Genomic DNA, 15469 nt, shown 5'->3' with positions numbered 1-15469 from the left:
GATTTCTACCCATAAAGCTCTAGGAAATTGTGGGGTGGAAATTTAAGTCCAATTTTTGTGTTGGAATTAGCGTAAATAACTACATATGAGACTGACAAATAACAATTCTGGAAGAGGGCATTTCAACATAACACACCACCATAACAGCAGTATAATTACAAGATAGAATTATCATATGAGACTGTGAAATACTAATATGAACCTTTCCTCTCACTGGCTGACAAGTGTTTTATCCTGCACCTATATCCCAGTAAAGCTATATAGGTAGAACAGATTATTTTAAGGCACATGTCCTGAAATATTGACATTTTTCTAATAAAGGCACAAAGAACAGCAATCAATAAAAGGCCCTGTTTACTAAGCCGCACTGTAGGCACACTAACTTTTTAGTGCATGCTAAAACTTAACGTGTGCTAATGATAGACACACCCACAGGAATATAATGGGTGTCTCTATCATTAACGCTCACTAATTTTTATAATGCACTAAAACGATAGCGCGTCTTCAGTGCGGCTTAGTAAACAGGGACCACAGTGTCTTACTGATTAATAATACGTCAGCTCTTGTAAGCATATCCTATGGAGGCAATTTTCATAAAGGCCGTGGGGTTTGCATTTGCAACTACATGGATACATTGTACTCAAATGACAGCAATTTCATTTTTAGGGGGAAAGCTCTGGGTAGGGGTTCCCTTTGAAAATGCGGCCGGCCACAGATAACTGGAGATAGTTTAGCCTTGCACATCTTCATCTACTTTGAAGGTACAAATGTAACATAACATAGTAACATAATAAGTGATGGCAGATAACGACATGTACGGTCCATCCAGTATGTACCCATGTAAACTATAGCTAGTGAGGAGAGGGGCATTATTCAATGGGGTTTTCTATATAGGTGAACAGCTTTTTCTCTGCAAAGGCAGCTCTGAAAATTGTCTTTGTAAAGTGTATCCACACTGCACAAAGGTCATATTGGAAATGAACATGCGATATCATTATACAGAAAAGGCGATTAAAGGTGAATCTTACTACTGCTATTGTAAAGTCCATGAATTGCTTTAACATCTGCAGCACAGTACCAAGAAGGTATGTTTTTGTTCAAGCAAAGCACTAAAGGGACCTTTTCCTAAAGTGCATTAAGCAGTTAATACATGAATTACAATGTGCTAACACTTAAGCAGCTGACTTGAAACTTAGCATGCATTATTCTCTTGTGTTAACTGCATGGCGTGAATGGCTTTGCCTGCACTTTGCAGTTATCACAACCGATAAGGCAGACCACTTGATGCCACCTTAGGTAGCGTTAAGTGATCAACATTATCTGTCATGCACTCAATAGGTAAGAGGGAATCAAAAGCACAGTGACCAATGCACTGAAGAAAGTAGCACAATAAGCCTCAAGAGTTGATGTAGAGGAACAAATTTTATTGAAAGACCTGACATGCGCTGTGTTTCAGTGAGTATGCCTGCATCAGGGTCAGCTAGATGAATATTCCGACAATATTATTCAACTCAACTCAGCGGTTAGTGTATCTGGCTTTAAAAAAGGTTTGGACAAGTTCCTGGAGAAAAAGTCCATAGTCTGCTATTGAGACAGACATGGGGAAAGCTGTACTAGATGGACCTCTGGTCTGACCCAGTATGGTTATTCTTATGTTCTTATACTCTTAGGGTTTGCATAATAGCACTGAATGAAGACTGCAACAAAAAAGGCTTCAACTGATTTACTATCCGCACTTTGGAATACCCCCAGAATCTTTGATTCTGACAAACCTCGTAAGTCAATTTTAACTCCTAAATCGCAGAGTGCATCAACAAAATTGGGCGGGGGGGGGGGGGGGGGGGGGGGGAGGGAATCACCTTATCCTCTATCAATGGTTTTTCCTGAGCCAATCACCAATCAGCTTTCTGGATATTAAAAACAAATTATTAGCTTTCTGTCATTCAACTACCTCAGACAGACATTAATTAAGTTATATAAGCATTTGAACCTGGTCCTTTCCCAGCAGTTTCAACAATTGTATATTATCTAAATACGCATAGCAACTGAAGCCAAACACCCAAATAAAGCTGCCCCAGAAATCTTAAAAAGACATTAAAAAAGAGTCAACACAAAGGTGACCTTTGAGGGACTCCACATCTTAGGCAGATGACATCTTAGAATCCATCAAATTCCTTAAACCACCTGCTCATTAGAAAAAATATAATCCATGTAAGGACAATAAATGATAATATCAGCTGCAAGCACCTGTCAACATAACTAGCAACAATGATTTGTCTTTATCAAAGAGCCTGTATACTATGTCCAGCTTCACAGCCAGCACCGACTGTCTACTACTGCACTCGAAAACTTACTTGAGAAAAATCTAACTTATCTTAAGTCCTCCAAGAACTCTCCTATCTGATGACCTATCTCCTTCTCAATAACTTCTGTTAGACACAGGAGAATATACATTGTCGATAATTGAAAAGTATGGTCAAGTACGTTGCACAGGTGACTATGACCCTGGGAAGAATTTACTACTTCCATCACCAATGTCAAAAATTGTTCATAACAATCTAAGTATTATGCAGTGTCCAGGAAACCAAAAGGAGCCCACATGCCACCTAATAGTTGCTTACATTGAAGTAAAAACCTTAAGACCTTTCCCACTATTTGCTATTAGATCCCACTATCTGTTCCAGAAGCAGGATATTTGCGTGAGAAACACCTGAATGGTAACTACGGGTATAATCTCATGATTTTATTAGGGAAAAGCTAACTAGTTTCTTTGCATCTTAGCAATTTACTATAGAGACAATATGTTATAGCAGAATTTGGATAGCATAAAAATCTTGAAACCTTACATTCAAGAAAAAAATCTGTCTACTACTATGTGGTTTGTGCTTATTGTAATATAGGGCCCTGTTTACTAAGGCGCGTTAGCATTTTTAACGCACCTACAATTAGTGCATGCGCTAACCATGTAGGCGCCTATAGGAATATTGTAGGCACGTACACAGTTAACGTGCGTTAAAAATGCTAATGTGCCTATAACATGGCTTAGTAAACAGGGCCCATAATTTATAAACTGCCATGATGATATTCCAAATGGCGGTGTATGTGACCATCTCCGGGAAAAGGTGATTAAAGTTACCAGAAACAACAAAAATGAGGTTTTAATGAATTTTGTCAAACAATTTGTAATTCAACAATCCAAACCTCCTCCTTTGTGTAAAAAAACAGAAAAAAGTTAAGTTCAAACATATAATTTTTTCAGACTGCTTATGGACCCATGACATGAAAAATCTGTCATTTTGGATCTGCTACTTTCAGTCACATATCACATCTGAAATAAAACGGTAAACTATAATATTTTATGGATGCTTCCTCCTTTTCACTCACAGAGAGGCCTTCATTGTTTCACCTTATCTGCTTTAATGAACTTGTATTTTGGAATTAGAAAGATGTGCGAATGAGACTACAGGAATATTTGCGGGTGGCAATGCTCAAGGAAATAAAAAGCAACAACCCAAGTGGTGGGTGAGATGACAGAGCTACTGGGACAAGAAAGAGACAGGAAAAGATAGACTAGGAAGAGCAGATATAATAAGAGACATTTGCTTGTTGTATTGCACACTGATTTGGATACATGTACACAACATTACATATGGAGAACTAAACCATTATGCTGGGCTGTAATTCCATCTAAACATGTCACTACCTTTAAAGATGGATTTGCTCTTAATTTTACAGAAGTAACTTAATGGGATATCAAGAGTGGTCTAATGTTTAGGACAGTGGATTGAGATGAACATTCCCCCCTCCTCGTTTACTAAGCTGCGTTAGCGGCTGCTATGCGCTAATGCTACACAGCTTAGTAAACAGAGGGGTTAGATGGTAAGCCCTCTGGTATCAGGGAAAATACCTATTGTACCAGAATGTTTAATCACCTTCAGCTACTACTGAAAAGGTGTCTGCTAAAGCCAAAATACCTCTACCTATATTGAACTTCAAGCGATCCAAAACATCCTGAACATTTCTTTTGGCTTGTTTGCAGTCTTATCAATTTATTTGGATAGCTGCCAAATAAGCATTTGCTGTTTTCTTCAATATTTTCTTGGCATTCAAAGCTCGCATTTCATCCAACACATACAGTTCAAACTCCTCTTATTGACTTATAAATGCCTGTTGATATGTTGAAAGTTTGTTTTTGTAAAAAATTATCCATTTTATAGAAATAAATTGAATATATTTGAAATAGAGTGATGGCAATCTAGCAGCAGACTGAAGTTTTCCCTAACGCAGTAGCAAGAGCTGCAAAACAGGTCAGAACAAGTTATATAAGACAGCAAAAGATAGTGAAGTTGTGGCTTCCTTCAAATTGCGACAAGTGCACTCACATTGATTATTTTAAGTAAAAGAACCGGCTTTGTACTTAGCTGTCCCCGCTGAAACATTTACACAGAAAAAATAGAGAGTTATTTTTAGCCAGTGATTGAAGAAAGGAGAGCTTATTTTGTTACAGCTACTCCATTTTCTGAAACGTTTCCTATAACTTTGTGGATGATACCAAGATTTGCAAGCAGAGTGGACACTTCAGAGGAAATGGTCAACATGAAAAGGGATCTGAAAAAGTTAGAGGAATGGTCTGTTTGACAAAATTTAATGCAAAGAAGTGTAGAGTGATGCACATGGAGAGCAGAAATCCAAGGGAGCTCTATGTGCTAGGAGGAGAGAGGTGATGTGCACAGACAGGGAGAGGGATAGTGGGGTGATAGTGTCTGAAGATCTGAAGGCATCAAAACAATGTGACAAGGCAGTGGATGTAGTAGCCTGAAGGAAGCTAGGCTGCATAGAGAGAGCAATAACCAGCAGATGAAAGGTCTTGATGCCCCTGTACCAGTCGTTGGTGAGACCCCACCTGGAGTATTGTGTTCAGTTTTGGAGGCTGTATCTTGCTAAGGGCATGGGATAAACACAGAGGATCGTTAATTAGAAAATGGATGGTATAAAAAAACATACAAAAATAAAATCAAATAAATAAAAAATGTGTTATTGATAAGATTCAGGAATTCATAAGAGGGGACAGGGGAAAAAAGCTGACACAGAGTGAACAACATTGGATAAACACATTGCAAACAGTTCAACCGAATGGTTTAAATATAGCCACCGAGTGAAAAGTCTTCATTTACTTTTTTGAAAATAGAATTTACAGATTTTGAGCACGCAGAATAACGTGGAGATTTTTCAGCTTTTGTTTTTTAACCAATCAGAGATTCTGTTACTCTACTGGTTAACAACTATCAGCGTCCTTTTAAAATTTGGGCACCATTTTGATCGAGCATGATGCTTGGCAAGGTAAGAGACAGATGATCTAATTTTCTAAATATATCATTAATGATACAACCCTAAGTGTACAGCTATGTAGAAAACATTTTGGATCAATGGTGTAGCCAGACTGCCAATTTTGGATGGGCCTGAACCCAAAGTGGGTGGGCACAAAATTTTCTCTCTACCCCCCTCCCCCAGCAAAATGTAGTCACGCTAATCAGATGCATTTGTCACACAGGGTAAAGTGCTGCTTTTCAGTGCATCAGATTTCAGAAAATGTATTTAATAGCCTAACACCCTTTTCAGTGAGCTTTCAGAGGCCAAAACCTCCTGCCTCAGGTCAGTATAATGCTGTTACGGTATCCTCGCCTGACCTAAGGAAGGAAGTATTGGTCTCTGAAACTTCATTAACACAGGTACCATATTACTTTATCCTAAATTAAAAATAAAATTATTTTCTTTACCTTTCTTGTATGGCCATTTACTTTTTCTCATTGTGTTGCTCCCAGTCTCTAGATTCTGCTTTCCTTCGTTTTCGCTTAACTCTTCTGCCAGGTTTTCCTGGCCATTTGTCATTTTTCTCTCCTTTTTCTTTGCTTTCTTCAATATTTTTCTGCCTCTCTCTCTGTCCTGATTTAATTCATTCTTACTATCCATTCTTTAATTTCCTTCATCTACTTATGGCTTTTCATCTTTTTCTCACCCTTGTTCTCCCCATGCCCCTTCCTCTTATTCTCTAGTCTTTCACTACTCCCCTTTTCCATCCAGCAGCTCTCCTCTTTCTCTCCCCATCCTTCCAGTCTCCCCTCTCTCTCCCCATCCTTCCAGTAGTCTCCCCTCTTTCTTTCTGCATCCTTCCGTCCAGTGTCACCTCTTTCTCCCTACCCTTCCATCCAGCGTCTTCCCTCTTTCTCTCCCCATCCTTCCATCTACCCTCTCTCCTGATCCTTCCATCTAATGTCTCTCTCTCCCTCTTTCTAACCAGTGTCTCTGTATCTCTCTACCCTTTTCTGTTGTGTCCCTTCTCTCTCCACATCCTTCCAGTCTCTCCCCTTTCTCTCTGCATCCTTTCATCCATCTCCCCTCTTTCTCTCCCCATCCTTCCATCCAGAGTCTCTCTCCCCATCCATCCGTTTTCCCTCTTTCTCTCCCCATCCTTCCATCTGTTTTCCCTCTTTCTCTGCCATCCTTCCATCTGTTTTCCCTCTTTCTCTGCCATCCTTCCATCTGTTTTCCCTCTTTCTCCCCATCCTTCCATGTTTTCCCTCATTCTCTGCCATCCTTCCATCTGTTTTCCCTTTCTCTGCCATCCTTCCATCTGTTTTCCCTCTTTTTCTCCCCATCCTTCCATGTTTTCCCTCTTTTCTCTTTTCCTCGAGGCCCGCCCTGCATGTCAGCGCCAGCCCCAGCTCCCATTGCCGGCCACGGCTGCTTTTCCTGTTGAGCAGCAGGGCCAGAGCTACAAAAAGAAGAAGCGCTCAGCTGACTGAGCAGAGTGCTAACGCTAAGGGCGAAAAATGTTTAAAAAAAAAAGCGCGGCACTGGCAGGCACTGTCTAGGCAGCCTTGAGGCATTGGCTGCTAGCTCTGCAGGCTCCTCCTGTCTCTTACGTTACTGCCCCTGCGTCGCTCCAGGGGCAGTGACGTAGGAGACGGGAGGAGCCTGCGAGCCAGCAGCCAATGCCTCAAGGCTGCCTAGACAGTGCCTGACGGTGCCGCGCTTTTTTTTAAAAAACATTTTTCATCCTTAACGTTAGCGCTTCTTCTTTTTGTAGCACTGGCCCTGCTGCTCAACAGGAAAAGCAGCAGTGGCCGGCAATGGGAGCTGGGGCTGGGCGGGCCTGGGCTGAAATTGGGTGGGCCTGGGCCCAGCCAGGCCCACCCGTAGCTACGCCCCTGTTTTGGATAATTTGCTAATATCTTTTTTAGGTAACTGAACTTGCTGCATGATAATAATGCTCCTAATGAAGCCAGTGTAAAACAGTCACGCTGTAGAGTGAAGCAGCTTATGTTTCAGATAAGTGCCTGTTGGAATATGATTGAACTTGGACTATAATATTACAAAATAAGATAAAAATGATAAAATATTAAATAAATGCGAAAATAATTTTAAAGAAGGTTTTTTTTAGGCCTGAAGGAGGGCGGGTCATTAGTCCAAGATACAATTTAGACATGACCTAAGCCACTGAAGTCCTTTTCCCTCCTTTTATTCTTAGCAAATTGGATGTTACTTGTATGAGCTTTATAGTTATATAATGTTCTATGCCATTTTGCTCCTACTCCTTTTGGTCTTCCAACTCAGTCTAAACCTCCCTTACTGGGATCTACACTTCAGTGAAATCCCATATAGTCCCACAATTTTAATGACAGACCTTGTAAAAGGCTAAAGACTACACCTTTGGCATATATAGTTCGATTCTGATCACTGATGAACAATAGCTGGGATTCTTTTCTCCAGGGCTGTAAATTTTGTCTTCATAACATTTGGTGCTATGGCCTGCACAACAGCTGAAACTGGACTCATGAATCAAATCCAGATGTCATCAGGTCAGCCCAAATCTTGCAAAGATATTTTTACTATTTTTCAGCTCTTTGGAAGACAAATACACAAATGAAGAAGAAATTGACTTAATGTGAGCTGCCAAATGTTCCAGTACTAATGGCACAAGTAAAGCCAATAGCAACCAGCACTGATGTATGCTCCAAAATAAAGGAAAAAGTCTCAATGACAACTGAAGCTGCGGATGACATATATAAAGCTCCTGAGCACTTTCATAAATTTTCCCCATACTAAATTATGCAGTGACCCCATCCGGCCTCAAGAACCCTGTCCATTCTACTGTATCAAAGGCCTTATTTTTTTCCAGTAACTAATGGTAGAATAGTATATCTGTTTGCAGATTTCACAGTAAAGAATACTAATCAACTGCCTCATATATTGTCCCTTAACATACTTGTGACCAGGGCTTTTTTTGTGCTGGTAAGCGCTGGTACAATGTACTGGCACCTTTTTGACCCCCGTATGGCGTGCCCAACATCACTCTCTCCCCTCCATACTCTCCAGGTCTGGGATCAGGATGCCCCCTCTCTCTTCCACTAACACTCTGGTGCAATTCTGTAAGAAGAAGAAAGTGAGTTGTTCAACTGTACAGCGCTGCATACGTCTAGTAGCGCTATAGAAATGATAAGTAGTAGTAGAGTCCACATGGCGCACTTATTTGCCTGAGACCACCTGATCCACTGCACTGACACCGGAACTTCTCTATGTCGCGGCCTGCCTGAGGAGTAGCCTAGAGGTTAGTGCAGTGGACTTTGATCCTGGGGAACTAAGTTCGAGTCCCACTGCAGCTCCTTGTGACTATGGGCAAGTCACTTAACCCTCCATTGCCCCTGGTACAAAATAAGTACCTGAATATATGTAAACCACTTTGAAAGTAGTTGCAAAAACCTCAGAAAGGCAGTATATCAAGTCCCATTTCCCTTTCCCTTCTGATGTAACTTTCTTCTTCCTCAAGAGCGGGCTGCGGAAAAGAGACATTCCACTGTCAGCACAGAGGATCAGACCTCAGGAGAATAAAGGACTCAGTTTCTTCTACTTATAGAACTGCACCAGACAAGAGTGTTATCGGGAGAGAGAGGGAGTGCCCGGTCCCGGTCATGGACCTGGGGAGAGAGGGACTCAGCTTCTTCTGAGGAGAATCGCTGTACATGGACTGGAGGGGAGGGCAGGGCAGGGGAGAGAGGAGAATCACTGGATATGGATGGGAGGGCAGGGGAAAGAGGAGAATTACTGTACATGAATGGATGGAGGGGAGGGCAGAGAAGAGAGGAGAATTGCTGGACACAGATGAATGGAGGGGACATGGGAGGGGAGGGCAGGGGAGAGAGGAGAATTACTGGACATGGATGGTGGGTAGGGAAGACAGAAGAAGGAGATGTACATGGATGGAGGGGAGGGGGGAGAGAGGAGAAATGCTGGACAAGGATGGAGGGGGAGAGAGGAGAAATGCTAGACATGGATGGAGGGGGAAGGGAGATACACATGGATGGAGGGGAGGAGAAAATGCTGGACATATATAGAGGGGAGGGAAGAGAAAAGAAAAGAAAAGAAAAGAAAAGAACATGACCATAGATGGAGATGAGGGAAAAGGGAAGAGAGGAGAAAAACTGCATATGGATAGAGAAAATAGGCAAAAGCCAGATCCACTCTATAACTCCTCCAGTCAAGTCTGTGGAGGACTCAGCTTTTACTTATGGATTTAGGGAAAGAAATGAAAAACAAAGAAGGAAAATAGTAACATAGTAGATGACGGCAGAAAAAGACCTGCACGGTCTACCAAGTCTGCCCAACAAGATAAACTCACATGTGCCATTTTTTGTGTATACCTTGATTTGTACCTGTCTTTTTCAGGGCACAGACCGTATAAGTCTGCCCAGCACTATCCTCGCCTCCCAACCACCAGCCCTGCCTCCCAACCACTGGCTCTGGCACAGACCGTATAAGTCTGCCCAGCACTATCCCCACCTCCCAACCACCAGCCCTGCCTCCCACCACCGGCTAAGCTTCTGGGGATCCCTTCCTTCTGAGCAGGATTCCTTTATGTTTATCCCAAGCATGTTTGAATTCCATTACTGTTTTTCTCTCCACCACCTCCCGCGGGAGGGCATTCCAAGCATCCACCACTCTCTCTGTGAAAAAATACTTCCTGACATTTTTCTTGAGTCTGCCCCCCTTCAATCTCATTTCATGTCCTCTCGTTCTACCGCCTTCCCATAAATGGGAAATAAATGGGCAGGAAGCCCTGGAAACAGAGTTAAGAAAATAGAAAGCAGCAGAATCAGAGACTGGGACCAACATAATCAGAAAAACAAAGTCACCAAACAACAAAGGTGGAAAAAAAATCATTTTATTTTCATTTTAGTGTCTGGAATATGTCATAAAAACATAAGTGTTGCCATACTGGGACAGACCAAAGGTTCATCAACCCCAGCATCCTGTTTCTAACAGTGGCCAATCCAGGTTTGCAAGTACCTGGCAAGATCCCAGAACAGTACAATACATTTTATGCTACTTATCCTAGAAATAAGCAGTGGATTTTCCCCAAGTCCATCTTAATAATGGCTTATGGACTTCTTCTTTAGGAAACCTTTTTTAAACCCCATTAAGCTAACTGCTTTTACTAAATTCTCTGGCAACGAATTCCAGAGTTTAATTACACACTAAGTGAAGAAATATTTTCTCTGATTTATTTTAAGTTTACTACTTTGTAGCTTCATTGCGTGCCCCTTAGTCCTAGTATTTTTGGAAAGAGTAAACAAGCAATTCACATCTACCCGTTCCATTCCACTCATTATTTTATAGACCTCTATCATATTTCCCATCAGCCGTCTTTTCTCCAAGCTGAAGAGTCCTAGCTACTTTAGCCTTTCCTCATAGGGAAGTCATTTCATCCCCTTTATCATTTTCGTCATCCTTCTCTGTATCTTTTCTAATTTCACTATACCTTTTTTGGGATGCAGTGACCAGAACTGTACACAGTATTCAAGGTGTGGTTGCACCATGGAGTGATACACAGGTATTATAACATCCTCATTTTTGTTTTCCATTCTTTTCCTAATAATACCTAACATTCTATTTGCTTTCTTAGCCGCAGCAGCACACTGAGCAGATGGTTCCAACGTATCATCAATGATGACACCTAGATCCCTTTCCTGGTCGGTGATTCCTATTGTGCAACCTTGCATCACATAACTATAGTTCGGGTTCCTCTTTCCCACATGTATCACTTTGCACTTGCTCATTAAACGTCATCTGCCATTTGGATGCCCAGTTTCATCCTCATGTAATTTTTCACAATCCTCTTGTAATTTAACAACTTTGAATAACTTTGTGTCTTCAGCAAATTTAATTACCTCACTAGTTACTCCCATCTCTAGATCATAAATAAGTATGTTAAAAAGCAGCGGTCCCAGCAGACCCATGGGGAACCCTACTATCTACTCTTCTCCATTAAGAATACTGACCTTTTAACCCTACTTTCTGTTTTCTATCGTTTAACTGGTTTTTAATCCTCAATAAATCATTACCTCCTATCCCATGACTCTCCAATTTCTTCTGGAGTCTTTCATGAGATACTTTGTCAAATGCCTTTTGAAAATCAAGATACACAATCTGCCTTATTTTCGAAAGAGAAAGACGCCCATATTTCGACCCAAATCGGGAGATGGGCGTCTTTCTCCCGGGGCCCCCAAATCAGTATAATCGAAAGCTGATTTTGGGTGTTTTCAACTGCAATCTGTCGCGGAAACGGCCAAAGATGATGGGGCGTGTTGGAGGCGGGACTGGGGCATGTTTATCGGCTGAGGAGAGATGGGCGTCCTCGGCCGATAATGGAAAAAAAAGGCGTTTTTAACGCGAATTTGGGTCACTTTTTTCGGACCCTTTTTTTTCACGAACAAGTCCCAAAAAGTGCCCTAAATGACCAGATGACCACCAGAGGGATGACCACCCCTGACTCCCCCAGTGGTCACTAACCCCCTCCTACCAAAAAAAGAACTTTAAAAACTTTTTTTTCCAGCCTGTATGCCAGCCTCAAATGTCATACCCAGCTCCATCACAGCAGTATGCAGGTCCCTGGAGCAGTTGTTAGTGGATGCAGTGGACTTCAGCCAGGTGGACCCAGGCCCATCCCCCCTACCTGTTACACTTGTGGTGGTAAATGGAAGCCCTCCAAACCGCCCCCAAAACCCACTGTACCCACATCTAGGTGCCCCCCTTCAGCCATAAGTGCTATGGTAATGGTGTAGAGTTGTGGGAAGTGGGTTTTAGGGGGGATTTGGTGGGGCTCAGCACCCAAGGGAAGGGAGCTATGGACTTCAGAAGTATTTTACTCTTTTTTTTAATTGTTACAAGTGCCCCCTAGGGTGCCCGGTTGGTGTCCTGGCATGTGAGGGGGGCCAGTGCACTATGAATCCTGGCCCCTCCCACGACTCAATGCCTTGGATTTGTTCGTTTTTGAGCTGGGCGCCTTCGGTTTCCATTATCGCTGAAAACCGATACTGCCCAGCTCAAATCCGCACAAATCCGATGCATTTGGCTGGCACAAACCGTATTATCGGAAAAAAGATGGACGCCCATTTTTTTTTTTGAAAATACGGTTTGTCCCGCCCCTTCATGTACCCGTTCTCGGAGATAGACGCCCATGGAGATGGGCGTTCGCGTTCGATTATGCCCCTGCACATCAACTGGCTCACCTTTATCCACGTTTGTTCACCCCTTCAAAGAAATGTAGTAGATTGGTGAGGCAAGATTTCCCTTCACGAAATCCATGCTGGCTTTGTCTCATTAATCCATGCTTTTGAATATGTTCTGTAATTTTGTTCTTTATAATAGTCTCTACCATTTTGCTCGGCACCGAGTCAAGCTCACCAGTCTATAATTTCCTGATCACCTCTGGGACCTTTTAAAAATTTGGCATTACATTGGCCACCCTCCAGTCTTCCGGTACAATGCTTGATTTTAAAGATAAATTACATATTACTAACAATAGTTCTGCAAGTTCATTTTCAATTCTATCAGTACTCTGCGATGAATACCATCCAGTCCAGGTGATTTGCTACTCTTCAATTTGTCAAAGTGCCCCATTACATCTTCCAGGTTTATAGAGATTTCATTTAGTTTCTCTGACTCCTCAGCTTTGAATATAATTTCTGGCACTGGTATCTCTCCCAAATCTTCCTTGGTGAAGACCGAGGCAAAGAATTCATTTAATCTCTCCGCTGTGGCTTTATCTTCCCTGAGTGCCCCTTTTCATCTCTGTCATCTAGCAGTCCAACTGATTCTTTTGCTGGCTTCTTGCTTTTAATATACTTAAAACACTTTTTACTATATGTTTTTGCCTCCAACACAATCTTTTTTCAAAGTCCCTCTTTGCCTTCCTTTTCAGCGCTTTGCATTTGACTTGCCATTCCTTATTAGTTTCAGTCGGATCCTTCTTCCATTTTCTAAAGGATTTTCTTTTAGCTCTAATGGCTTCCTTCACCTACTTTTTAACCATACCGGCTGTCATTTGGCCTTTCTTATATCTTTTTTAATACAAGGAATATAACTGGCCTGGGCTTCCAGGATGGCATTTTTGAACAGCATCCATGTCTGATGTAAATTTTTGACCTTCACAGCTGCTCCTCTAAGTTTTTTTTTCACCTTTCTGTTCATTTTATCATAGTCTCCTTTTTGAAAGTTAAATGCTTATGTAGTAGTATTAAATGCTAATGTATTAGTATTAAATGGTAACGTATGCCCAATTTGATAATTTACATTTGCTGTCTTATTTTGCACTGTATAGGAGGAAACGTGTTTCTTTCTGCTTTCCTGTTATTGTGCTGCATGCACAGTCTCAGGATTTCAGCTTAATTTTTTAAGAATTTAAAGAGAGGCTATCTCTGTTCTGCATGTGTGACTGCATGACCAAGTGTCTAAATAGGGATCTGTTAGGTTCTGAGATTTTGATAACATATTGTGTTTCAGATTTGGCAAGACTGTTCTCCTAATTCCTGGTCTGTATGCTAATTTGGTTTGTGTCATTTTGGGTATACAGAAGCTGTAACATCTTTCAGAAATTATTTATAATGAAAAAAAAATCACAAGTTATTTTTCTTCTCCTACACTGGTGTAATATTTTCAATGATGCCTGTTTATATGAGCCATGGCTGGTAAAAGGGGTGTGGCAACCATATGGGCGGAGTCATATATAGTGATTCTGCCCCTAAGGTTACCAGTAATGAGTACCGGTACCTTTTTTCCTACAAAAAAAGTACTGCTCATGACACACTAAGAGGGGTATTTTCGATATGACATCTAAGTCCAATTTTGGACGTTTTGCTAAAACCATTCAAAATTCAAGTGGGGAAACAGAAAAACATCTATCTTTTTCTTAAAAAATGGCTATTTGCTAGATGTCTTTGTGTGTTTATCTTTTTGGTCCATTTTTGAAAAAAAAAAAAAAACGTCCAAGTGAAAAACACATAAAATCAATCCAGCATTATTAGGAGACTGGCTACACAGACATCCCAAGAGAGCAATGGGGCACTGCAGTGGAATTCAAATAAATGCTCCCAGGTACACATTTCACCGTTACTCCCTTATCTTGTCTACTGAGCCCCCACTCCTTCCCCCCAAAACTCACTACCCCCAACTGTACACCATTACAATAGTCCTTACAGGTGAAGGGGGAATCTATATGTGGGTACAAAGGGTTTCTGGTGAGTTTTGGAGGACTCAGTTTCCACCACAAGTGTATCAGGTAGGTGGAGGTACGGGCCTGGGTCCACCTGCCTGCAGTGCACAGCACCCACCACTAGACTACTCCATGGACCTGCATGCTGCTCTAATGGACCTGAGTATAACATCTGAGGCTGGCAAAAAAGCACAAAATAGTGACAAGAGCCTTCAATAAACAGGCAAAAGATCTTTATTTGCACAGCGTAGATCACTCACAGAATGACCTGACATGGGCCGTGTTTTGAATCGACATTTACTATGCTATGCCAGGCTCGTTGTCCAGCATAGTGTAGGGTTTCATTTCACGTTTACTAAAGGATTCCTTTTTGTGCTTTTGGCAAGCAACCTTAATTTAAGAACTTTTGAAGATATATGACCCCTGAGGTAGGCGCTTCATGCCGAAACATGGCCAGTGTAGGGTCATTGCGTAAGTGATCTACGCTGTACAAATAAAGATCTTTGTTCTGTTTATTGAAGGCTCTTGGCACTTTTTTGTGCTTTTGGACTGTATTCTGTGCTTTGGACCCTCTCTGTGTTGCCATAGAGGCTGGTAAGTAATGTTTTTAATCACATTTTTGGGGGGTGGGAGGGGGTTAGTGACCACTGGGGAGTAAGGGGAAGTCATCCCTGATTCCCTCCAGGGATCATCTGGTCATTTAGGGCACTTTTTTGTGACTTTCTCGTTAATAAAACAGGTCTGGACCAAAAGGCCCAACTTATAGCCCTGGATGTTTTTCTTTTGTTTAATTATGGCAGAAAAACGCCCAAGTGTTAGGAATGCTCAGATCCCGCCCTTAACACACCCATCTTGTGATCTGAATGCACTTTTGATGGACCTCGTAGAAAAATGTCTAAAAATTGGTTTCCAAAATACCAA

The 15469-nt window shown here is 41.7% G+C and overlaps 1 protein-coding gene across 1 annotated transcript in view; it reads right to left on the bottom strand.

The window, feature by feature from the left end:
* STXBP5 (syntaxin binding protein 5) overlaps nt 1-15469 on the bottom strand; it is a 789999-nt gene that overhangs the window by 101485 nt on the left and 673045 nt on the right. The window lies entirely within an intron of this gene.

This window comes from Microcaecilia unicolor, chromosome 3 (genome assembly GCF_901765095.1).
Source record: "Microcaecilia unicolor chromosome 3, aMicUni1.1, whole genome shotgun sequence".
Classification (NCBI taxonomy): Eukaryota; Metazoa; Chordata; class Amphibia; order Gymnophiona; family Siphonopidae; genus Microcaecilia; species Microcaecilia unicolor.
This window is presented reverse-complemented; position numbering and strand designations above follow the sequence as displayed.